This window comes from Dendrobates tinctorius, unplaced genomic scaffold, assembly GCF_039654945.1.
Source record: "Dendrobates tinctorius isolate UK_male_01 unplaced genomic scaffold, ASM3965494v1 ptg000019l, whole genome shotgun sequence".
NCBI lineage: Eukaryota > Metazoa > Chordata > Amphibia > Anura > Dendrobatidae > Dendrobates > Dendrobates tinctorius.
The window spans coordinates 26226238-26251996 of NW_027361687.1; the positions used below are offsets into that span (position 1 = coordinate 26226238).

The 25759-nt window shown below is 44.7% G+C and overlaps 1 protein-coding gene across 1 annotated transcript in view; it reads right to left on the bottom strand.

Moving 5' to 3' along the window:
* The window catches only part of PLCB2 (phospholipase C beta 2), a 191495-nt gene that overhangs the window by 89990 nt on the left and 75746 nt on the right, over positions 1-25759 (bottom strand). The gene's annotated exons all lie outside the window — the stretch shown is intronic.

The following is a 25759-nucleotide window of genomic DNA, read 5'->3' on the forward strand; positions in this document are numbered from 1 at the left end:
ATATAACGTCCTCTTGTTATATATATATCGCTGTCCTGTTTTATACAGCGTCCTCTTGTTATATATAGTGTTGTCCTGTATTATACAGCATCCTCTTGTTATACACTCACTGGCCACTTTATTAGGTACACCTGTCCAACTGTGTGTTAAGACTTAATTTCTAATCAGCCAATCACATGGCGGCAACTCAGTGCATTTAGGCATGTAGACATGGTCAAGACAATCTCCTGCAGTTCAAACCGAGCATCAGTATGGGGAAGAAAGGTGATTTGAGTGCCTTTGAACGTGGCATGATTGTTGGTGCCAGAAGGGCTGGTCTGAGTATTTCAGAAACTGCTGATCTACTGGGATTTTCATGCACAACCATCTCTAGGGTTTACAGAGAATGGTCCGAAAAAGAAAAAAAATCCAGTGAGCGGCAGTTCTGTGGCCGGAAATGCCTTGTTGATGCCAGAGGTCAGAGGAGAATGGGCAGACTGGTTCGAGCTGATAGAAAGGCAACAGTGACTCAAATTGCCACCCGTTACAACCAAGGTAGGCAGAAGAGCATCTCTGAACGCACAGTGCGTCGAACTTTGAGGCAGATGGGCTACAGCAGCAGAAGACCACACTGGGTACCACTCCTCTCAGCTAAGAACAGGAAACTGAGGCTACAATTTGCACAAGCTCATCGAAATTGGACAGTAGAAGATTGGAAAAACGTTGCCTGGTCTGATGAGTCTCGATTTCTGCTGCGACATTCGGATGGTAGGGTCAGAATTTGGCGTAAACAACATGAAAGCATGGATCCATCCTGCCTTGTATCAACGGTTCAGGCTGGTGGTGGTGGTGTCATGGTGTGGGGAATTTTTTCTTGGCACTCTTTGGGCCCCTTGGTACCAATTGAGCATCGTTGCAACGCCACAGCCTACCTGAGTATTGTTGCTGACCATGTCCATCCCTTTATGACCACAATGTACCCAACATCTGATGGCTACTTTCAGCAGGATAATGCGCCATGTCATAAAGCTCGAATCATCTCAGATTGGTTTCTTGAACATGACAATGAGTTCACTGTACTCAAATGGCCTCCTCAGTCACCAGATCTCAATCCAATAGAGCATCTTTGGGATGTGGTGGAACGGGAGATTCGCATCAGGGATGTGCAGCCGACAAATCTGCGCCAACTGTGTGATGCCATCATGTCAATATGGTCCAAAATCTCTGAGGAATGCTTCCAGCACCTTGTTGAATCTCTGCCACGAAGAATTGAGGCAGTTCTGAAGGCAAAAGGGGGTCCAACCCGTTACTAGCATGGTGTACCTAATAAAGTGGCCAGTGAGTGTATATAGCACTGTTGTGGGAATGTGAGCCGACTGGGGGGGTGGTCCTCTTACCGCAAACAGACTCGAGACGGAGACAGAGTTGTGTCCATCAGGTCCGTGTTTATTGGCCGTCCTCCTGACGACCACAGCAATACACTGCAGCAGCTTCACACTTCTCCGTACACAGGCCCAGGTACCTGCACTTTCCTTCCCATTAGTAGTGGTGTCCCTCGCGGCTCTTTCACTGTGGCTGCCCTAAGCCTATCTACCACAGCGCTTCACCAGTCCGAGTATGTCATCTGTCTAGTACCCCTGGGGCCTTGTCTGTCCTTCAGCTCTTCTCGTCGGGGCTACCCTCCTGACCGTCTTAGCTTATGGGTGCGTACCTCCCACTGCTCTCCCCTTCTGTCACCCTCTTCCATTCGGACTGCCCTGACCGAGGCCCTAACCTACCAGGTCATCGTCAGCATCCTCCTATCCTTTTGGGGTGTACGTGGTACTCGGGTCTGACCTATGGACCACTGTCTGATTCTATTCCACTGCTCTCTTTGTCCTGTCAAATTTAAATAGTCATGGTCAGCGTTTTTCTTCACACTAAGTACCCGGGACCTGTTGAACATTTTCATACATTTTTTCAACAGGTAACATTCTAAACCTACTATATTTACTATACATAGTTTAAATTATACTATTTGCAATAGATACAACAATTACCTCTTTTCTTACAACATTCTACCTTAATTATCAACCTAATATGCTATATTTAAACTATTTGCTAGTTCTGTTACCTGCCTACTAACAGATTACTTTTATCTCCATCCATCATTACTATGCAACACTCCAAACATTATCAAAACATTTTTTCCTTTTTGTTAACAACGGTGTGCCCCATTCCTTTGTGGGAAGTACTCCCATACATCCCTTCTATATCAAGAGGTGGGGGTCTCTTACCCCCAAGGGATGCGGAACAGTCCCTATGCTGCGCAAGAGCGCACAGCAGTCCCGGTAGTCCGTGTTCAGTGGTACTCCCGGCCATCTCCTGATGGCCGATGTTCTGCCAATAGCAAGGAACTCCGCAGCCATGGAGCTCCTGGGATGTCTTGACAGCTCCTGGGCCCTGAGTGTTCTTATTTCCCAGGATCTAGGAGTTCATCTCCCTCCTGGGAGATGCATCAAAAGGGAAAGAAGGGGCCGAAGATAATTCCGTGGCGCACATCCTGCGCCCACTCTTTACTTAGCAACCAGGCTCTGGCATGGGCTGCAGAGAGCTCCACCGCTGCAGCATCTTTAAGCGTCGGGAAAGTCTCAGGGGCAGAGGAGGCCTCAGCCGCCCCTACACATGGATTGGCACCTCCTCCCCAGGGCCCGATGACCCCTGGGGGTGCCTGGCATGGATGTCCAGCGACTGGGGCTCCAGACCCCGCATCCCCGCCGGGTGACAGCGCCGGGGCGCAGCAGTCCACCACCGGTGGTGGAGTGGGCGCGCTCATCTCCGGCGACATTGTGGCTCCGCTCCATTTGGCTCCCAGCTCCTGCAGCTCCAACCACAGGCAGGGGGCCGGGGATGCCAACTGGCAAGAAGCGGAGCAGGGAAGCCGGGGTCCGACAGTGCTGATGGCAGACGGCTCTGCAGAGGCGGCGGAGCCCGCGGCCAGGCCGCAGCCACAAACTGGAGTGCAGCAGCAGCCACAGGTGCCGGTGAGTAGGCCGCAGCCGGAGTTGGAAGGAACAGAGGCAGCCTCGGTCATCGGGCCACGGAGGCTGACGGCCCGGCCACCGCGGTCTGGGCTGAAGCTGCGGCAGGCCCCGATGGATAGGCCGCCGCCGGGATGTGGAGTGCGGCTGGGGAGGCTGCTGGTCTGTTCTGCGCTGGCGACGTAGGATGGGGCGCCGCCGGGTGGGGCGGCTCAGGGTCAATTATCAGGGCATTGGTCGGCCCTGCGGGGGCCGCAGAGTCATCGGGAGCATGGGGCGTGGGAGCAGGAATTGCCTGCGGGGCCGCCGGCCAAGCCGGGGGAACGCTCACCTTCCCCGGCACCGCAGCTAACTTCAAGCCATTCCACCGCTCTTCCAGGGGTCGGTGCGGGGAGCCGCTGGTCTCCGCTGCTCCTCCGCAGCTCCTGATCCTTTCATCTGAGGTTCGCTGCTGTTCTTCATCCCGCCGTCCGACAGGACCAGCCTCCAGGCCTGATGGTTCCGCAGGAACGGTCGGCAACAGCTCCTCCAGCGGCTGCTCCTGGTAGTCCAATGTGGCCGGACGCTCCTCCGATTCTTTCAGGCGCTTATACGCCACCGCCATCCTGCAAAGTTCTTTTCCGCTTCGGATCCGCCTGATGACAGCCAACAATCCTGAACACAGTCCAATTTTGTAATCCACAGGGGAAATCTTCAACCCGTTCAGCTTGGGTCCTTGGAATCTTCGGGGCAGGCTTACCGCAGAAGATGGAGTATTGGCGGCAATAATCCTGCCGACTACGCCAAATGTGTGAAGTGAGCCGACTGGGGGGGTGGTCCTCTTACCGCGAACAGACTCGAGACGGAGACAGAGTTGTGTCCAACAGGTCCGTGTTTATTGGCCATCCTCCTGACGACCTCAGCAATACACCGCAGCAGCTTCACACTTCTCCGTACACAGGCCTGGGTACCTGCACTTTCCTTCCCTTTAGTAGTGGCGTCCCTCGTGGCTCTTTCAATGTGGCTGCCCTAGGCCTATCTACCACAGCGCTTCACAAGTCCGAGTACATCGTCCGTCTGGTACCCCTGGGGCCTTGTCTGTCCTGCGGCTTTTCTCGTCGTAGCCACCCCCCTGACCGTCTCAGCTTTCGGTCCTCCCTGGAGCTTCCTCACTGTCTCTCTCCTTCCTGGTGTCTTCTTTCCTCCTGAGCTCCTCTCTCCGGACTGACCGCTTCTGGAACTCTCCAGCTCCCTTTTATCCCCTCTCTCACTGGGAATTCCCCTCTAGAGTTCCTGTAACCACGCCCCTCATGACTGCGATTTCCTAAGCCCTAAGCTGTTCAGTCTTTTGCTCACAACTCTCTACTCCCATCTTGTGGCCAAACTGCAGTACTACACCTTCCTTCATTTCTGCTGTCCTTGGTTTCCCCCTAGTGGCCAAACCCTGTACTCCAACATACTTCTCTTTCTAGCTGTTTCCCACCTTCACCTACAGCAGTCCCTGTCCATTAACCCTTCCACTGCAGACAGGTCCGTACGTCAGTCCACTTCCCCTACACTGTCCCACATTATATAGCGTCCTCTTGTTATATATTGCGCTGTCCCGTATTATATAGCGTCTTTGTTATATATAGTGCTATCCTGTATTATACAGCATCCTCTTATTATATATTGCGTTGTCCCGTATTATATAGCGTTCGCTTGTTATTTATACCTGTTTCTTCTTACATAGTGTTCCTCTATTATGTGTAACGCTGTACATAAGGAGAAAAAATTTGCATGGCAATCTCAGTGTGTTGCTGTCTTTATCTTTTGCATCTGCAGATGTGCACCAGAGCACCTGTCTGTGAGTCATGGGACCTGTGACATGGTTAACACAAAGGGAAGCATATGACATGTTACATTAGGTATTGGGGGCTACACCCGCTAAACTCTCCATGGCTCTGACTGCTCTTAATCCTCCCTGGCTAGCAATGTGGGTACGTGCGCACTATGCCGCTGGCCTCTTCACTGTCTCTATACTCCCAGCAGTGTAGCGAGTGAGGGACTTCAGAGAGGGCGTCCAGTTTTAGTGTGCAAGATTGATTTTAGATGATGCTTGCTCTTACCAAGTGAGCAATGTCAATCAAATTAAGAGACAGGGCTTATTATGAAAATCAGGGGTGTAACAGAGCACCACGTCATTGGCCACACTGAGGGTGCACCGAAGCACCCTCATTTGCATATTAAATTAAAGTTGATTTTTCTGCAAATACAACACTGAAATGTATATCTTGCATATATTTTATAAGGGCAAAGTCACCTTTTTAGATGTTTAAGCAGTTTAATTTGCACTTTGGGGGTGACAAACTCCTTTAAAAATGTATCGCTGCTCAATACCTTATCCCAGAAGTTTCTTTTAGCTTATGAAGAGTTTGACTCTTACAAACTCTTATAAAGTTTTGCCCTTTCTACCATACTGTTATCTGACAATATACAGAGCAGCCTGGGAATAAAAACATATACGGTTTTGGGAAACATACCGCAGACGCAATGGGAAGTTGTTCAGCTCATTCCCTTGAAATTCTCCCATAACATCCTGAATGTTTTATCTTAAATATTGATGTGACCGTGACACCGTCCAGACTCCGCTGCGCTGGCCAGGAAAGAATCACAATGTGGAAAGCGGCACTGACAACCTAAGACTTCCTCAATATGTCACATTCTGCTTATGTAATGCCAAATCGCCGAACAGATGTAACTTATCTTTCTTGTGAGACGCCAAAATGAACATTCACTGATAAAGAACTCCACAATCAAGTGTGTCCCAGAACTTTCTTGCAGTAAACCTTTTAAAAGGACATTTTATGTAGTAAAATTAAAAATATGTAAAAGAAAAACCCAGAAATTACAGCACTTAATATTTTTCACTTCTTATCCTAACAAAGATTAATTCCCATCTTCATAGATGGATACTAGTGATGAGCAAGTATACTCGTTGCTCGGGTTTTCCCGAGGATGCTCGGGTGCCCTCTGAGTATTTTGGCGTGCTTGGAGGTTTAGTTTTTCTCGTCTCAGCTGCATGATTTGCGACTTGTAGACAGGCTAAATACTTGTGGGAATTCCCTAACAAACAGGCATTCCACACATGTTATAAGTCACAAATCATGCAGCTGAGACGACGAAAACTAAATCTCCGGGCACACCAAAATACTCGGAGGACACCCGAGCATGCTCGGGAAAACCCGTCCCACGAGCATGTTCGCTCATCACTAATGGATACTTTTAAATAGAGCTTAAAAAGAAAACACTTTTGCAATTGACTGCTTATTAAAATTTGCAACCGTTCTTGAGATATTAAAGGGATCCTGTCACCGAGTTTCTCCAGGTTTAACTAAAGCCACCACCTTGAGGCCGCCTATGCGGCATCAATAGTAAAAGATAGAATGTTAAAATGCTTAAAAAAAAAAAAAAAAAAAAAAAAAAAAATCGGTGTATATTTACCTTCCGGCGTCCCGCACTGCATTCCCGGCCTCAGCGTTCCCAGTAATGCCTTGCGAGACCTGTTATAACGTTGGTCTCGCGTTGCTATAGCGATCTCGCGAGACCGCTAGAGTCACGTGAGACTACGTCATCACAGGACCTTGCCGCAAGACATTACTGGGAACGCTGAGGCCGGGAATGCAGTGCGGGACGCCGGAAGGTAAATACACCCCGATTTTTTTATTTTTTTGTTCTTTTTTTTTACAGGGGTATGGTACCCAGGGCCTGGAGGACAGTCTCCTCTCCTCCACACCGTGGGTACCAACCGCACATGAGACGCTTAACTTCGCGCATGGTGGGCATAGCCACATGCGGGAAGTAAGCGATTCTCATGCATTCCTATGGGTGCGGAATCACCGCAATTCTTTGCAATTCCGCACAAAAGAACGACCATGCTGCGATTTTTTCCGCGATGCGATTCTGCCGCGGAAAAAAGCGCAGCATTAGCACATCATGTGCGGAATGCCATAGGAATACATGGGGGGTGTTCTGTACACGATTTTTAAACGTTTTCGCAGCGTTTTCGCGCCGAAAATCGTGGCAAAAATGCTTAAAAATCGCTACGTGGGCACACAGCCTTAACTGGTCTATTACCGCAGTCCAGTAAATTTTATAGAAGTCACTAACTCCCCCTGCATATCCCAAAAATTTGCTTTTAACCCCTTTACCCTTGAGCCTGTTTTCATCTTCATGACCAGGACAAATTTTACAATTCTGACCAGTCAAACTTTATGTGGTTATAACTCTGAAACGCTTCATGAAATCCCAGTGATTTTGAAAATGTTTTTACGTGACACATTGTACTTTATGGTAGTGGCAGGGCCGGCGTTAGGGGCAGGCAGCCCAGGCAGCTGCCTAGGGCCCCCGCTCCCCCAGGGGCCCCCAGCTAGCGGCATATCACACAGCCGCTATGGGGCCCGTGAGGCAAGGGGGCCTGCCTGCCGCCAGGGCCGACTCCCCCCACCGCCGCATTGAACTAAACCGGTGTCATAGACGCCAGTACAGTTCAAAGCAATGATGGAGGAGTGAGCGCCAGCTGACGCTCCCTCTCCCATCATTCCACGCTCTGCCTCTGACACTGCGGGTGCACGATGACATCATATCATTGCGCACTCACTGTGTACCAGGCAGAGCAGGCTGAGACAGGAGCAGTGCAGGAACGAGGAGAGGTGAGGAGTGTGTTTTTTTAATGTAACAGTGAGTACTGGACTGTGGGGCCATTCTCGGGGGGGAAAGAGATGCGGGCTGTGCTATATACCATGGTGCTGTGCACCATGTGGGGCTGTGCTGTATACCATGGTGCTGTGCTGTATACAATGTGGGGCTGTTCTGTATACCATATGGGGCTGTGCTGTATACCATGGTGCTGTGCTGTATACATGTGTGGCTGTGCTGTATACCATGGGGCTGTGCTGTATACCATGTGGGGCTGTGCTGTATACCATGGGGCTGTGCTGCATACTATGTGGGGCTGTGCTGTATACCATGGTGCTGTGCTGTATACCATGGTGCTGTGCTGTATACCATGGTGCTGTGCTGTATACCATGTGGGGCTGTTCTGTATACCATGTGGGGCTGTTCTGTATACCATGGTGCTGTGCTGTATACCATGTGGTGCTATGCTGTATACCATGTGGGGCTGTGCTGTATACCCTGGTGCTGTGCTGTATACCTTGTGGGGCTGTGCTGTATACCATGTGGAGCTGTGCTGTATACCATGGTGCTGTGCTGTATACCATGGTGCTGTGCACCATGTGGCGCTGTTCTGTATACCATGGTGTTGTGCTGTATACCATGTGGGTCTGTGCTGTATACCATGGTGCTATGCTGTATACCATGTGGGGCTGTTCTGTATACTATGTGGGGCTGTGCTGTATACCATGGTGCTGTGCTGTATACCATGTAGTGCTGTGCTATACACCATGTGCTGTGTTATATACCATCTGGTGCTGTGTTATATACCATGTGGGGCTGTGCTATATACCATGTGATGCTGTGCTGTATACCATGGTGCTGTGCTGTATACCATGTGGGGCTGTGCTATATACCATGTGGGGCTGTGCTATATACCATGTGGGGCTGTGCTATATACCATGTGGGGCTGTGTTGCATACCATGGTGCTGTGCTAAGAAAATTCTGATGAACATTGTAGATGGAATCAACCAATATAAATTCACAGGATAAAAATATCCTATATAGCCACCATAAATAGGAACAAATATGACCAACTGCATAATGCAAATCAAAACACCAAAGAAACAAAACAGTCATAAGGTCCAAAAAGGTAATAACAACTTTATTAGTTATATTAAAATATTACAGACAAGGTAGGGCTAGAAGATGGAACCTGATGGATCCCAACATCATAGAAAATGGCCCAGGGTGGGTATGTCCATGGAAGAAGTGTCCACAATCAAAAAAGTAGGCAAAATATTGATGCTAAGGGTAAGTATCCATGTATAAGACGTCCCCCATGTAAGCAGGTAGTATCAATAATAAAATGCATATATTGCTTGGCATATAATAGCCCCAATGTTATACCGGTGACATAGCAGGGGAGAGACTCATCTATACCCAAAGTACCGCGATAACATGCTAATTTATGTAAATACCTTACATGCAATGGAACACCTTCCAGGACAGGCCCTCCCGCCCTGACGTGCGTTTCGGCGGTGCCTTTCTCAAGGGGCATGGTGCTGTGCTGTATACCATGTGGTGCTGTGCTATATACCATGTGGTGCTGTGCTATATACCATGTGAGCTGTGCTATATACCATGCGGGGCTGTGTTATTTACTATGTGGGCTGTGTTATACACTATGTGGCTGTGCTATATACTATGCGGCTGTGTTATATACTTTGTGGCTGTGGTATATACCATGGGGGGTACATTATACATTATATTCTATGGGGGAGGCTATGTTATATAACATGGGGGCTACATTATATTCTATGGGGAGGTGGGCTCTATTATATTTTATTCAGGGCTACATTATATTCTATGGGGGGTTGTATTATATTTATTATATTCTATGGGGGTGATCGCATCATACTCTATGAGGGGGCTACTTTACTCTATATGAGGAGACTACATTGTATTCTATAGGGGCTGCATTATATTCTATGGGGGACTAGATTATATTACATGGGGGATATATTATACTTTATTAAGGGGCTACATTATATTACATTGGGGCTGCATTATACTATATGAGGAGGGCTACATTGTATTCTGCGGGGAGGGGCTACATTATACTACATAAGGGTCTGCATTATATTCTATGGGGGGCTGCATTATACTCTGAGGGGACTGCCATATATTCTATGGAAGGGCTGCATTATACTATAAGTGGGGGGCTACATTATATTCCATGGGGGTTACATTATATTGTATGGCGGGACTTCATTATACTCTGTGGGGTGGCTGCATTATTGTCACGTGCCCGGTCCTGAGTGACGTGGCCAGCGGGCCGGTAACTGATACAACAGGACGCGGCACGTGTAATTGTCCTATGTGACGCGGCCCGCAGGCCGGTAACTAATACAATAAGACAGGGGGAATAGGGAAAACCTGGGTAACAATAACAATGGTGGCCCTGCGATAGGGAATGGGGAAGTGGAGACCTCCTGCACTCCCCTGAGTCAGTGTCTTTACACTCCTAGCATTCCCTAGGCCGGTTCCGCACCGGGCGACGATCAGGAACCTCAAAACCCTGACTCGCCCTGCACCTAAACGCTCACTAGGGAATGGGTCGGTGCGGAAACTAATCCCACCACTGCACTAAACACACACAAGGAAAAATGACAAAACGGGAACACCACTTAGCTTTGCTCTGTTGCTTACGCTCCCAGCAACAGAGCCCACCACCTACGTGCATCTTTTCCTCCACCGTGTCCGACATCTGGGTGCGCTGTCCAGAAACGGACCTTCTCAGAATCATAGTGCAGCCTTGGAGCAAACAGAGTCCACACCTGCGTGCAGCTGTCCAGAAACAGTCCCGCAAATGAGTCCAGCTTTTCTGCCAAAAAGTCCAGCATGCTTGTCCAGCTCTTAGCAGCCAAGTCCAGCATTTTGAGTGCAGCTCTACACCGCAGCTGCCACTCCACCAATCCATGCACGAACTCCTTGCTGACACCATAACTGTGACTCCACCACGCCATGCCAGCACTCCTTGCAGACACCATAACTGACACTCCAGGAATCTCACTGAGCTGCCCGTGACTCTTCCTTTAGCTCCATCCTTAACCCAGGCTTGCTTGCAAATGAATACTTTATCACCCACAGTGATTTACACACCTGATACTCTCTTATAGAGCTACCACACCTGTTACATAATTAAGTGCACAAACTAAGGTAACCAAAGTGCAATGACCCTAATGGCCACCGAGGGGAAAACTACAACTGAAATCACCACAGTGCAATGACCCTAATGGCCACCGGGGGCAAAACCACCTTTGGCACACAGCCAAGGGAAAAAAAAAGGTTACTTTGTGCATTTACTCTGTCAGATCCAACCTGGATCATGACAATTATGCTCTATGGGGTGGCTGCATTATACTATATGTGGGCTGCATTATACTGTATCGAGGACTATGGGGAATACATTATACTATATGAATAACTATGGGGTGCATTATACTATGGGAAGTGAATTGTACTACATGGATGACTGGCGGTGTATTATACTATATGATACACTATGAGGAGTGTATTATACTATATGGAGGACTGAGCAGTCTATTTTAATATATGGAGGAGTGTATTATATTATACGGAGGACAGAGTAGTGTATTGTACTATACGGCGGAATGAGTGTATTTTAATATATGGAGGGCTATGAGGAGTGTATTATACTATATGGGGGACTAGGAGGAGTGTATTATACTATATGGAGGACTATGGGGCGTGTATTATATTATATGGAGGACTGAGGAGTGTATTATACTATATGGAGGACTATGGGGCACATTATATTATATGGAGGACTACGGGGTGGAAACTGTAGATGTGCTTCTGATGACATGATACTGTATGGGGACAGATTGATCCATTGGTGATCGTTCTGTCCCCATCATTCTTTCTCAGATGGTGAAAGAGGCCGTGAAGCAAGTGTTGAACGTATTCAATATTGTCAATCTCACTTATTTAGCGTCTTGAACTCAGCACATGTAAATACAATCGAAATGCTTTTGTGTAATGTGCAATATGTTAGCATTTGGGGCCCCATTTTAAACTTTGCCTAGGGCCCCACTTTGCCTAAAACCGGCCCTGGGTAGTGGTAAATTTAGGTCTACATTTTCTGCATTTATTTGTGAAAATATCAGAATTTTGGTGAAAATTTTGAAACAGTAGCAATTTTCAAATTTTTAATGTTTATTTCCTTAACCCCTTTACCCCCAAGGGTGGTTTGCATGTTAATGACCAGACCAATTTTTACAATTCTGACCACTGTCCCTTTGTGAGGTAACAACTGTGGAACGCTTCCATGGATCCTGGTGATTCTGTCACTGTTTTCTCGTGCCATATTGTACTTCATGCTAGTGGTAAAATTTCTTTGTTATGACTTGCGGTTATTTGTGAAAAAAATGGAATTTGGACACAATTTTGAAAATTGTCATGCAAAATAGTTAATAAATAACATTTTCCACATGTCTAATTTACATCAGCACATTTTTGGAACCAAAATTTTTTTTATTAGGAAGTTAAAGGGTTAAAAGTTGACCAGCGATTTCTCATTTTTACAACACCATTTTCTTTTAGGGACCACATCACATTTGAAGTCACTTTGAGGGGTCTATATGATAGAAAATACCCAAAAGTGACACCATTCTAAAAACTAAAAAAAAAAAAAATGAACATTTACCTTTTTTTCACAAAAACTTTACTTCAGATCCAATTTGCTTTATTTTACCAAGGGCAACAGGAGAAATTGGACCCCAAAAGTTGTTGTACAATTTGTCCTGAGCACGCTGATACCCCATATGTGGGGGTAAACAACTGTTTGATCGCATCGCAGACCTCGGAAGGGAAGGAGCGCCGTTTGACTTTTCAATGCAAAATTGGCTGGAATTGAGATCGGACGCCATGTCGCGTTTGGAGAGCCCCTGATGTGCCTAAACAGTGGAAATCCCACACAAGTGACACCATTTTGGAAAGTAGACCCCTAAGGAACTTATCTAGATGTGTGGTGAGCACTTTGAACCCCCAAGTGCTTCACAGAAGTTTATAATGTAGTGCCGTAAAAATAAAAAAATCATATTTTTTTCACAAAAATGATATTTTCGCCCCAATTTTTTATTTTCCCAATTGTAACAGGAAAAAATGGACCCCAAAAGTTGTTGTGCAATTTGTCCTGAGTATGATGATACCCCATATGTGGGAGTAAATCACTGTTTGGAAGAGCTCGCAAGGGAAGGAGCACCGTTTGACTTTTTCAATGCAGAATTGGCTGGAATTGAGATCAGATGCATATCGCGTTTGGAGAGCCCCTGATGTGTCTAAACAGTGGAAACTCCCAATTCTAACTCCAAACCTAACCCCAACACACCCCTAACCCTAATCCCCACAGTAACCATAACCCTAACCACAAACCAAACCCTAATCCCAACCCTAACCCTAACTTTAGCCCCAACCCTAGCTTGAGCCCCAACCCTAACCTAACCCCAACCCTAATGGTAAAATGGAAATAAAATAAAAAAAGTATTATTTTTCCCTAAGGGGCTGATAAAGGTGGGGTTTGATTTACTTTTTATAGCGGGTTTTTATAGTGGGTTTTTATGTTTGGCAGCTGTCACACTAAGATGCTTTTTATTGCAAAAAATGGTTTTTGCATTACCACATTTTGAGAGCTATAATTTTTCCATATTTTGGTCCACAGAGTCATGTGAGGTCTGTTTTTTGCGGGACGAGTTGACGTTTTTATTGGTACCATTTTTGTGCACATAATATTTTTTGATAGTTTTTTATTCCGATTTTTGGGAGGCAGAATGAGCAAAAACCAGCAATTCATGAATTTATTTTGGGGGGCTTTTATACCTTTCCACGTGTGGTAAAATTGATAAAGCAGTTTTATTCTTCGGGTTAGTATGATTACAGCGATACCTCATTTATATAACTTTTTTATGTTTTGACGCTTTTATACAATAAAAACTATTTTACAGAAAAAATTATTATGTTTGCATCGCTTTATTCTGAGAGCTATAACTTTTTTATTTTTTTGGTGATGGAGCTATATGGCAGCTTGTTTTTTGCAGGACAAGATGACGTTTTCAGTGGTACCACATTTATTTATATCCGTCTTTTTGATCGTATGTTATTCCACTTTTTGTTCGTAGGTATGATGATAAAGTATTGTTTTTTTGCCTTGTTTTTTTTTTAATGGTGTTCACTAAAGGGGTTTTATAGGTCGGTTCATTACGGAAGCGGCGATAGAAATATGTGTACTTTTTATTGTTTAAATTTTTTCATTTAAATATTGATTTAATGATAGAATAAATATTGATTTTTATAGTATTATTATTTATTTTTTTTTAATATTTTTATAATTATTTAAAAAAAATTTTTTATTTCACTCTATGTTTTACATTGTGTCCCACTATGGGACACTCTTTTTGTGCAGGCTGATCGCTTATATGGCATGCAAATCTGCATGCCAAGTCAGTGCTGCATGTAATTTCTCACTAACCTCAGAGACTTCCTGACATGCACTGCGCATGACAGGAAGTCTCTGAGCTCTGGTAACCTGGATGTCGACATGATGACATCGGGTTTCCATGGCAGCGATCGGGACCCCGCGTCATGCTGCGGAGTCTCCGATCCAAAGGTTCCCGGAACGCAGCGATCATGTTTGATTGCAATGTGCCGGGCGTTAAAGTGCTGGGAGCGGTCTATGACGTACTATTCCGTCTATGGGAATTAAGTCCCAGGACACATGGACGGGATAATACATCCAATGTCAGAAAGGGGTTAAACCAGTTAGTCATGCTGTCATGCTATGCAAAATAATTTATAAACATTTCCCATATGTTTACTTTACATCTGCATTATTTTTTAGGAAATTAGAAGGGTTAAATGTTGATCAGCAATTTAAAATTGTTCAAAAAACATTTTCAAAACCATTTTTTTTTAAGGACCACATCACATTTGAAGTGACTTTGAGGGGTCTATAAAACAGAAAGTACTTAAAAGTGACACCATTCTAAAAACTACACCCCTCAGAGTGCTGAAAAGCACATTCAAGAAGTTTATTAACCCTTTAGGTGCTTGACAGGAATTAAAGCAACGTGGAAGGAAAAAGTTAACATTTTAATTTTTGCCACAAAAATGTTCAGTTAGCCCCAAATTTTTCATTTTTACAATGGTAACAGGAGAAAATGAACCTTACAGTTTGTTGTGCAATTTCTCCTGGGTACATCAATATCCCATATGTGGTGGAAAACTATTGTTTGGGCGCATAGCATGGCTCAGAAAGGAAGGAGCGCCAATTGACTTTTGCAGCGCAAAATTGGCTGGAATAGATAGCGGGCGCCGTGTTGCATTTGGAGAGCCCCTGATGTGCCTAAACAGTAGAAACCACCCACAAGTGACCTCATTTTAGAAATTTCACCCTAAAGGAACATATCTAGAGCTGTGATGAGCAGCTTGAGCCCACAGGTGCTTCACAGAATTTTATGACATTGAGCCATGAAAGTGAAATATTACATTTTCCTACAAATATGTTCCTTTTGTCATAAATCTTTTATTTTCACAATGGTAACAGGGGAGAATAGACAACACAATGTGTTGTGCAATTTCTCCTGAGTACACTGATACCCCACATGTGGTGACAAACTATTGTTTGGGAGCACAGCAGGGCTCGGAAAGGAAGGAGCGCCAATTGAATTCTTGAGTGCAATTTTGGTTGGAATAGAGAGCGGATGCCATGTCACATTTGAAGAACCCCTGACAAGCCAAAACAGCAGAAACTCCAACAAGTGACCCCATTTTGAAAACTACACTCTTGAGAAATTCATGTAGCAATTCACAGAATTGTAAAACATTGGGCTGAGTTGATGGAAAATAACCATTTATCCACTAAAATGTTATTTTGGCCTTAAGTTTTTAATTTTCAAAAGGGATAATAGGAGGAAATGGACAACAAAGTATGTTACTCAATTTCTTATGAGTACGCTAACACCCCATATGTGATTGGAAACTACTTTTGAGGCACAATGCAAAGTTCAGAAGGGAAGGAGCACCATATTGTAGCTCACATTTGGCTGGAATGGTTTGAGGGTGCCATGTCACATTGGTAGAGTCCCAGAGCCCCCATAACCGACCTTATTTCATAAACTACACCTCTCAATGAATTCATCTAAGGGTGCAGTGATCATATTAAAACCACAAGTATGTCCCTGAATTTTATACTATTGGCGTTGAAGAAAAAAAATTACATTTTTACCACAAAAATTTGGTTTCAGGCCCAGATTTTACATTTTCACACAGAGACATGATTAAAAATGGCACCAAAATTTGTCCCACAATTTCTGCTGAGCGTGGAAATAACCCATATGTTGCTGTACTGTACTGCTTAGCCACATGGCAAGACGCGGGAGAGACTGACCACTATTTAACTTTTGGAGAAAAAATTATCATTGAGTAGTTTGTGGTCTCCACATACAGAGCACCTAAGTGCCAGAAAAGAAGAATCCCCTCTCAATTGACCCACTTTTGGAAATTACACGCCTCTGGAAAGTTATCTACAAGTGCAGTGCCCATACATTGTAGTACCCAGTACATTGTAGTTCCTGTACATTGTTTTCAGCTCAATCTTCTGCCGACAAGCTTTTTGGAGATGAAAATTTCATTGTCCAGCAGGACTTGGCGCTTGTCCACACTGCCAAATGTACCAATACCTGGTTTAAAAACACCTGACCTTAACCCCATAGAGAATCTATGGGGTATTGTCAAGGGTAAGATGAGAGGCCACAATGCAGACGAGATGAAGGCTGCTATCAAAGCAACCTGGGCTTCCATAACACCTCAGCAGTGCCACAGGCTGATCGCCTCCATGCCACTGTAACGAATGGAAACGGAGGCACAGGTGGTGAAGTGCACATTCGTTTATTGAACTTAATGTGGAACTACAACCGGGGGGCTCTGAAGGGGACGTGACTAAGTGAGCTCTGGACTCCCGTAGTAAGACCCCTCAAGCAAGGCTAGAGTGGAAAGTTCGGGAGACGCAAGGTGCTACCTCCAGTTAGATCCCGGGCACGTGAAAGCTGACTCGGCCACACTGGTAGGCAGGTACTGCAAGTAGCGGAGAACCAGGCAGGAGATAAGCAGCTCAAACGGCTGTCGGCAACAGCTAGCACAGAGAGAAGCCGGTGGTGCAGGCAAAGCCCCAGAAGGCGAGGGAAGCACAGAGGGTACACTGAGGAGACAAACCAGAATTAGCTTGGTACAAGCAGAGAATTACACACAAGAGTCGGGAACCTGAGAATGAGCAACAGGAAACACTTGCTGCTCAGGCACCTCCCTAAAGGCAGAGGTGCCTGAAAAAGTATGAGACACTCAGTCATTGGCTGAGACCAATTTTGAATAAGGTGCGCTGTTTCTTTAAGAGACCATGAGTGCGCGCACGTGCCCTTAGTGGCATGCCAGGAGACTTGCGGGACGCGCGCAGCGTGCAGGAAGCAGTAGCAGGCAGCACAGGATGTGGAACGGAAGCCCCAGGAGACCGGCGTCCCCGCTGGGGCACCGCACTGAAGCAGCGGCCCCAAGGACACAAGTGTGGACTGGGAGGCTGACCGGGACAGCAACGCTACAGCCACTGTGGCATTGAGGCAGTAATTGTTGCAAAAGGATCCCCGACCAAGTATTGAGTGCATTTACTGAACATACATTTCAGTAAGCCAACATTTCCGATTTTAAAATAATTTTCCAAGCTGATGTTATAAAGTATTCTAATTTACTGAGGCCGGTTACACACTAGCGTTTCTGTTGTGAACTCTCTTAATCCTACTTTTGAGGCAGGGCTCCCTCTGGTGGATACTGCTGGTAGTGGAGCTGGTCAACATGATGTTAATCCAACAGCTGCAGAGGATGATTGGAGGAGTGGGGGTAGTTACTGGGAGTACATAAACGAGCACGCTTCTCTCAGTGGCTGCCAGTGATACTCCTTTCTCTGCTTGTTTGAGGATATCTGTCTCCTGCCTGACCCTGCATTTTTTCAGCTAAGTGTCATTTGCTAAATCCTTTGCATTTGATTTTGCCTTGCTGTCAGGGGTCAGCTTGCTCCCCCTGGGGCTGCTGGATCCTGCCCTGTATTTTGCATCTTGTGTTTGTTTGCTTAGTCCCCTGCTGTATTATCCTGTTGCTAGCCACCAGTTCACACCCGAGTGCTGATATAGTGGGGGTGAGGTTGTGGAAACCTCAGTATTTTTGTGCATTAGTTGTGCTGGAATTTTTAGGGGTTTTGCGTGATTGCAGACAGTGCCTTTTCTGTCCTGTCCTATCTAGTTAGTGTGGGCCCCATCATTTGCTCAATCTATTTTCTGTCTGTGCTTCATCTTGTCTCACCGACAATATATGTTTGGGGGCTGTCTATTCCTTTGGGGATCTGCTCAGGGACAGTTTAGATTTCACCTTTCTGTTTTTAGGCTTAGTTAGTCCTCTGGCTGTGATGAAGCGTCTAGGGCAACGTAGGAATGCTCCATGGCTACTGCTAGTTGTGTTGTTAAGATTAGGGGTCTGCAATCCACTGAGTGACCAACCTCTCTGGTGTTCTGGTGGCATAGCCTTTTGCGCTTTCCTCCTCGGTGACCCATTCATGACACATTTGTGTCCGCAGCGTAGGGCTGCGTACTTCTTCCCTTAAGATCTGCCTACGCATGCGTAGTACGCATGCGTCCTGAGTACCTATGTTTAACATTGTGTATGCAGGGACATGCGTTGTATGTGGATGCGTTCCCATGTGTCATTTTGACGTGCCCTCTGAACGCAACATTGCATTCGGACGGCACGTCAAAACAACGCACTGACTACAACAGAAGGAAACTGTGTGGGAAAATGCTTCAAATTGTGAAGGAAATGTTCACAAGACTGTGTACCTGGTACCTTTTATATATAACAATTATCAAGTTGCTCTTCAGTAAAGAGTTGATTTTGGAATGGTGGTCTACCTCATTGAACTGTGAAGCATCTGGTCCTGGTAAACCCACAATGGTTATATGTGGCCTACATGGGCGTAAGGCCCTTACAGCACAAATCCACACACCCAGCCAGGACCTCCACTTTCATGTAACATGCTGGGGCACCGCAGAAAAGTGGCTCACCCATGGCTACCACCTCACACCACATTACACATGTGCAGAGGTCAATCATTCATTCTAATGGGAGGGCCATAGACCATTTGAGAGCAGTGTTCAGCAATCTCTGGCGGTCCCATTATGTGTGAATGGAGCGGCTTGATCTACCTCCGCTCAGTTCTTGAGATCATTGGGGGCCATGATAGTCAGAGATAGGAATAAAATATGTACATTTTGTACAGTGGGTACGGAAAGTATTCAGACCCCTTTAAATTTTTCACTCTTTGTTTCATTGCAGCCATTTGGTAAATTCAGAAAAGTTCATTTTTTTTCATTAATGTAGGACAGGATGACTGGTTGCAATTGAAGGAAACATGAATGCAGCCAAGTACAGAGATATCCTGGATGAAAACCTCTTCCAGAGTGCTCTGGACCTCAGACTTGGCTGAAGGTTCACCTTCCAACAAGACAATGACCCTAAGCACACAGCTAAAATAACAAAGGTGTGGCTTTGGAACAACTCTGTGACCATTCTTGACTGGCCCAGCCAGAGCCCTGACCTAAACCCTATTGAGCATCTCTGGAAAGACTTGAAAATGGCTGTCCACCAACGTTCACCTTCCAACCTGATGGAACTGGAGAGGATCTGCAAGGAAGAATGGCAGAGGATCCACAAATTAAGGTGTGAAAACCTAGTAGCAACATTCCCAAGAAGACTCATGGCTGTACTAGCTCAAAAGGGTGCTACTACTCAATACTGAGCATAGGGTCTGAATACTTATAACCATGTGATATTTCAGCTTTTCTTTTTTAATAAATTTGCAAAAATTTCTACATTTCTGTTTCTTTTCAGTCAAGATGGGGAGCTGAGTGAACATTAATGACAACAAAATTAACTTTTTTCCATTTACCAAATGGCTGCAATGAAACAAAAAAATTTAAAGGGTCTGAGTACTTTCCTCACCCACTGTATATACAGTGCCTTGCGAAAGTATTCGACCCTCTGGAACTTTTCAACCTTTTCCCACATCTAACTTCATGCTTCAAACATAAAGATACTAAATGTAAATTTTGGTGAAGAATCAACAACAAGTGGGACACAATTGTGAAGTTGAGCGAAATTTATTGATTAATTTAAATTTTTGTGGAAACTCATAAACTGAAAAGTGGGACGTGTAATATTATTCGGCTCCTTTAACTTAATACTTTGTTGTGCCACCTTTTGCTGTGATTACAGCTGCAAGTCACTTGGGGTATGTCTCTATTAGTTTTGTACATCGAGAGACTGAAATTCTTGCCCATTCTTCCTTGGCAAACAGCTCAAGCTCAGTGAGGTTTGATGGAGATCGTTTGTGAACAGCAGTTTTCAGCTCTTTCCACAGATTCTCGATTGGATTCAGGCCTGGACTTTGACTTGGCCATTCTAACACCTGGATACGTTTATTTGTGAACCATTCCATTGTAGATTTTGCTTTTTTGCTTTATGTTTGGGATCAATGTGATAAACCCTATCACAGTGATCAAAATAAAAAAAAAAATGTAAATTACCCCCCTTAGTTAGCGAAATATAATGTAATAAAGAAAATATATTTATTTTCATTTTTCCATTAGGGTTAAGGTTAGGATTAGAGTTACGGTTAGAATTAGGGTTAGGGTTAGAATTAGGGTTAGGGTTGGAATTAGGGTTAGGGTTGGAATTAGGGTTAGGGTTGGAATTAGGGTTAGGGTTGGAATTAGGGTTAGGGTTTATAATTAGGGTTAGGGTTTATAATTAGGGTTAGGGTTAGAATTAGGGTTAGGGTTAGAATTAGGGGTAGGGTTAGAATTAGGGGTAGGGTTAGAATTAGGGGTAGGGTTAGAATTAGGGGTAGGGTTGGAATTAGGGGTAGGGTTGGAATTAGGGGTAGGGATTAGGATTGGGGTTGGGATTAGGGTTAGGGATTAGCATTAGGGTTAGGGTTGGGATTAGGTTTAGGGTTGGGATTAGGGTTAGGGGTGTGTTGGGGATAGGGTTGGAGCTAAAATTGAGGGGTTTCCATAATTTATCAACTTTGGGGGTCTAATTTCTCCTGTTACCCTTGGGAAAATAAAAAAATTAGGGGCTAAAAAATCACTTGTGGAAAAAAAGATTTTTTATTTTCACGGCTCTGCGTTCTAAACTTCTGTGAAGCACTTGGGGGTTCAAAGTGCTCACCACACATCTAGATAAGCTCCTTCGGGGGTCTAGTTTCCAAAATGGGTTTATTTGTGGGGGTTTCTACTGTTTAGGCACATCAGGGGCTCTGCAAACGCAACATGACGCCCGCAGATCATTCCATCAAAGTCTGCATTCCAAAATGGCACTCCTTCCCTTCCGAGCTCTCCCATGTGCCCAAACAGTGGTTCCCCCTACATATGGGGTATCAGCGTACTCAGGACAAATTGCACAACAACTTTTGTGGCCCAATTTCTCCTGTTGCCCTTGGGAAAATAAAAAATAGTGGGCTAAAATTATTTTTTATTTTCACTGCTTTGCATTATAAACTTCTGTAAAGCACTTGGGGGTTCAAAGTGCTCACCACATATCTAGGTAGGTTCCTTAGGGGGTCTAGTTTCCAAAATGGTGTCAGTTGTGGTGTTTTTTCTCTGTTTAGGCACATCAGGGGCTATCCAAATGCAACATGAGTCCAATCTCAATTCCAGCCAATTCTGCATTGAAAAAGTGAAACGGTGCTCCTTCCCTTCTGAGCTCTGCCGTGCGCCCATACAGTGGTTTACCCCCACATATGGGGTATGGACATACTCAGGACAAATTGCACAACAACTGAGGGGGTCTAATTTTGACTGTTACCCTTGTAAAATAAAATTTGGGGGCGAAAAGATCATTTTTGTGGAAAAAAATGATTTTTATTTTCACGGCTATACGTTATAAACTTCTGTGAAGCACTTGGGGGTTCAAAGTGCTCACCACACATCTAGAAAAGTTCCTTAAGGGGTCTAGTTTCCAAAATGGGGTCACTTGTTGGGGGTTTCCACTGTTTAGGCACATCAGGGGCTCTCCAAACGCAACATGGCGTCCGATCTCAATTCCAGCCAATTCTACGTTGAAAAAGTCAAACGGCGCTCCTTCCCTTGCGAGCTCTGCCGTGTGCCCAAAAAGAGGTTTACCCCGACATATGGGGTATCAGCATATTCAGGAGAAATTGCACAACAAGTTTTGTGGTCCATTTTCTCTTTTAACGTTTGTAAAAATAAAAAAAATTGCTTCTGAATTAAATTTTTTGCAACAAAAAGTTAAATGTTTTTTCCTTCGAAATTGCTTCAGTTCCTGTGAAGCACGTAAAGGGTTAATAAACTTCTTGAATGTGGTTTTGAGCATCTTGAGGGGTCCAATTTTTAGAATGTTGTCATTTTTGTGTATTTTCTGTCATGTACACCCCTCAAAATGACTTTAAATGTGATGTGGTCCCTAAAAAATGGTTTTATAGATTTTGTTGTAAAAATGAGAAATCGCTGGTCAACTTTTAACCCTTATAAGTTCTTAACAAAAAGAAAATTTTGTTTCCAAAATTGTGCTGATGTAAAGTAGACATGTGGGAAATGTTATTTATTAAGAAATTTGTGTGACATACTGTATCTCTCTGATTTAAGGGCATAAAAATTTAAAGTTTGAAAATTGCAAAATTTTCACCATATTTACGTTTTTTTCATAGCTAAACACAAGTCATATAAAAGAAATTTTGCCACTAACATGAAGTAAAACATGTCACAAAAAAACATTCTCAGAATCAGTGGAATCCGTTAAAGAGTTCCAGAGTTGTAACCTCATAAAGTGACAGTGGGCAGAATTGTAAAAATTGGCCCGGTGGCTCTGTCACTAAGGGGTTAAAAATCAGAGGATAATGAACTAGATTTTTAGACCAAACAAACCACAAAAAGAAAGTCAGTGTGCAAGTTGTCATGTGGTTGTGTTTAACTATAATAGATTTATATACTGAGTGGGGCAAAAATGAAGTTAATATATTATATATTGTATAGACTGAGATGAAATCTATATTAATAATGTGCATGTGCAAATGGATTCGGAGTTATAGCTAAATAGCAATCATAAACAAATCTGGCAAAAATCATCGGTCTAAACTAAGGAGATACATATAATATGCGCAAATCAAACAAAAACGTTTAGTAAGTGACAAGCAAGGTTTATACTAGAAGTACCGCCTCTATTATTACTAAACAGAGACCTAGGATGTCTGGTGCATGGTTGCAATATAATTACATTAACAGAAAGATGGCATAACTGTCATTGAAAATGTGTATTAAGATCAACTGCGATCAAATAGAGGGCTAAATCATTACCTTGACTCATGCAGTGTGCAGCTTGCAGCAATATGTGCCAACCCTGACGCGCGTTTTGTTGGGGTGGGCACCTATACCGTTGTTGGGGTAAAGAACATATACCAGGATAAGGGACATATATAGCAGGATAGGGGATATATATATTCCAGGATGGGGCCCAGGATAAAGGACGCATTACTAGGATAAGGGATGTGTTACCAGGATAAAAGACATATACCTGGATATAGGTATTACCAGGATGGGACACAGGATAAGGACATATACAAGGATGAGGGACATATTACCAGGATGGGAACTAGGATAAGGGCCATTTCTACCAGGATGGGGAATAGATAAACCATAATAGAGGACATATATACAGCTCTGGCAAAAATTAAGAGACCACCACATCAAAACCCTGTCATGGACAGCCCATTCTCCAGACCTGAACCCCATTGAAAACCTCTGGAATGTAATTAAGAGGAAGATGGATAGTGACAAGCCATCAAACAATGAAGAACTGCTTACATTTTTGCGCCAGAAGCAGTGTGAAAGACTGGTGGAAAACATGCCAAGACACATGAAAGATTAAAAAAAATCTTGGTTATTCCATAAACTAATGATTTCTGAACTCTTCCTGAGTTAAAACATTAGTATTGTTGCTTCTAAATGATTATGAACTTGTTTTCTTTGCATGATTTGAGGTCTGACAGTACTGTTTTTTTTAAATTTTGACCATTTCTCCTTTTCAGAAAAAGAAACCAAAAATTATTGCTGGGAAATTCAGAGACATGTTGTCAAAAGTTTATAGACTAAAAGAACAATTTACATTTTACTCAAAAATATACCTATAAAGAGAAAAATCAGACAAACTGAACATTTGAAAGTGGTCTCTTAATTTTTGCCAGAGCTGCATATACCAGGACTAGGGAGGGGGGCCCGGTCCAAATCTTGTCCGGTCCAGGGCCCTTCAGACTCTAGTTACACCACTGCCTGCTGCTTATAGTTTGGTCGCCTGTATCAGCTGTCAGGTTCACTATGAGGAACCGTTTTATAAAGCAATTCATGCCAGTTTTCTAGCATAAGAAAATACTTATAGCTGTGTAAAAAATGGGTGATGTTAAAAGTTGTGCAAAATATTTGTAACTTTTTATGTTTTTATGCCAGTCTTGCCAATTTTTAAAAGTTACAGAGCATTAAATAAAGGGAGCGACGGCAGAGAGCGTCTCTGGGCCAGAGGAAAGCGAGGAGTTTAACAATTATAAATGGGGAACCTCATTGATGAGAAAAATATGAAATAACTAAATTGGGAGATGCAGCAAGTCAAATTCCAAGGGGCACGCCTTCAATAAAGCAGCCTCAGTGAATAGTACGGCTAAGGCTACATGCCCACCATCAGGAAATAGCAGCGCTCTGGACGCAACGTATTTTCACTGAATTCTGATCATGCAGGTAAGTCCCCATGTGATCACTGAACCATGCAGGTTTACCGCATCCAATACAATCCAGAGGGAAATTTGACATGGTGCAGCTTGTAAACCCACGCCGCGGGGGAGTTTACGCAGGGTCAAATAGAAGCACAGCGGGAATAGGATTTCTAGAAATCCATCCACTGTGCTGGTTCTGTACAATGCAGCGATTTGTTCAAGTGCACTTCATCCAAAATGCTGCTATTCCTGATCGTGGGCACGTACCCTAAGGATGACTGATCACCCGTACCCTTACAATAGGACAGTGGGTGGGCAGCAGGGTAGGCACAGTATTAGTGGGCAGCTGACACAGGGTGGTAGAAGATGGTGGTTGGCACACAGGAACAGCAGCGCAGTGGCAATAGTATTGAGGGATATAGAAGAGCAACAGGCTTAATTGTTTGGGACTGCAGAAGCATTTGTCTGGGACTGCAAGCACAGTTTTTTAGGAGTAGTAGGCGTAATTTTTAGGGACTGCAGATACTTTATTGGGGACACTATGGTGAGTTTTTGTTGCTTGTTCCCACTGTAAGCAGATGCACCGGACCGGGCGTACCTATTCCGTGTTGGATCCGGAACTGTCAGGGCTGTCTCCCATGTTGCACGGGGGAAAGCTTAAATCCCCGGGCCGACCTTTGCACTCAGTGATAGGGGGCGCAGCTAAGCTTAAAAAGCCGCAGCGCGTGGGAAACTGGGTAGACTTGGAGGGAAAGTGCGGCACACAGGAGGACAGTGTTGGTGCTCCAACCTCTGATCATCGGTATGGAGCAGGCCCACGCCATAGGGGCCCAAGATCCTTGCACATAGACTGCTGGCAAAGACTCGTAAAGTGCCCATTGGCACCCGTGACCGGGAGTGACAAGTCTCTAGCCAGAGAATAGACGCGCCCATGCTGAGACAGAGAATACGGGCAGCCCGCTGTGAACTGTATCCTGATTCACCTGTATACAACTGCCAAGCAACGTTAAGCTCTGGCAGTGATAAAGACTGTACGTTTCTGTACCAAAGCTCCTGGACCCAGGACCCCCCGTCAGGACAATGAGGTATCACCACTGCCGGGAACCAGATCCCCATTTTCTTCAGGACCACGCTGGACCCCTCACGCGCCACTGCCTTGGCGCCACCGTTGGAAACTAGGATTCCACATTCTGACGTCGTCAGACTGATAAGTTTATCGTTACTGAA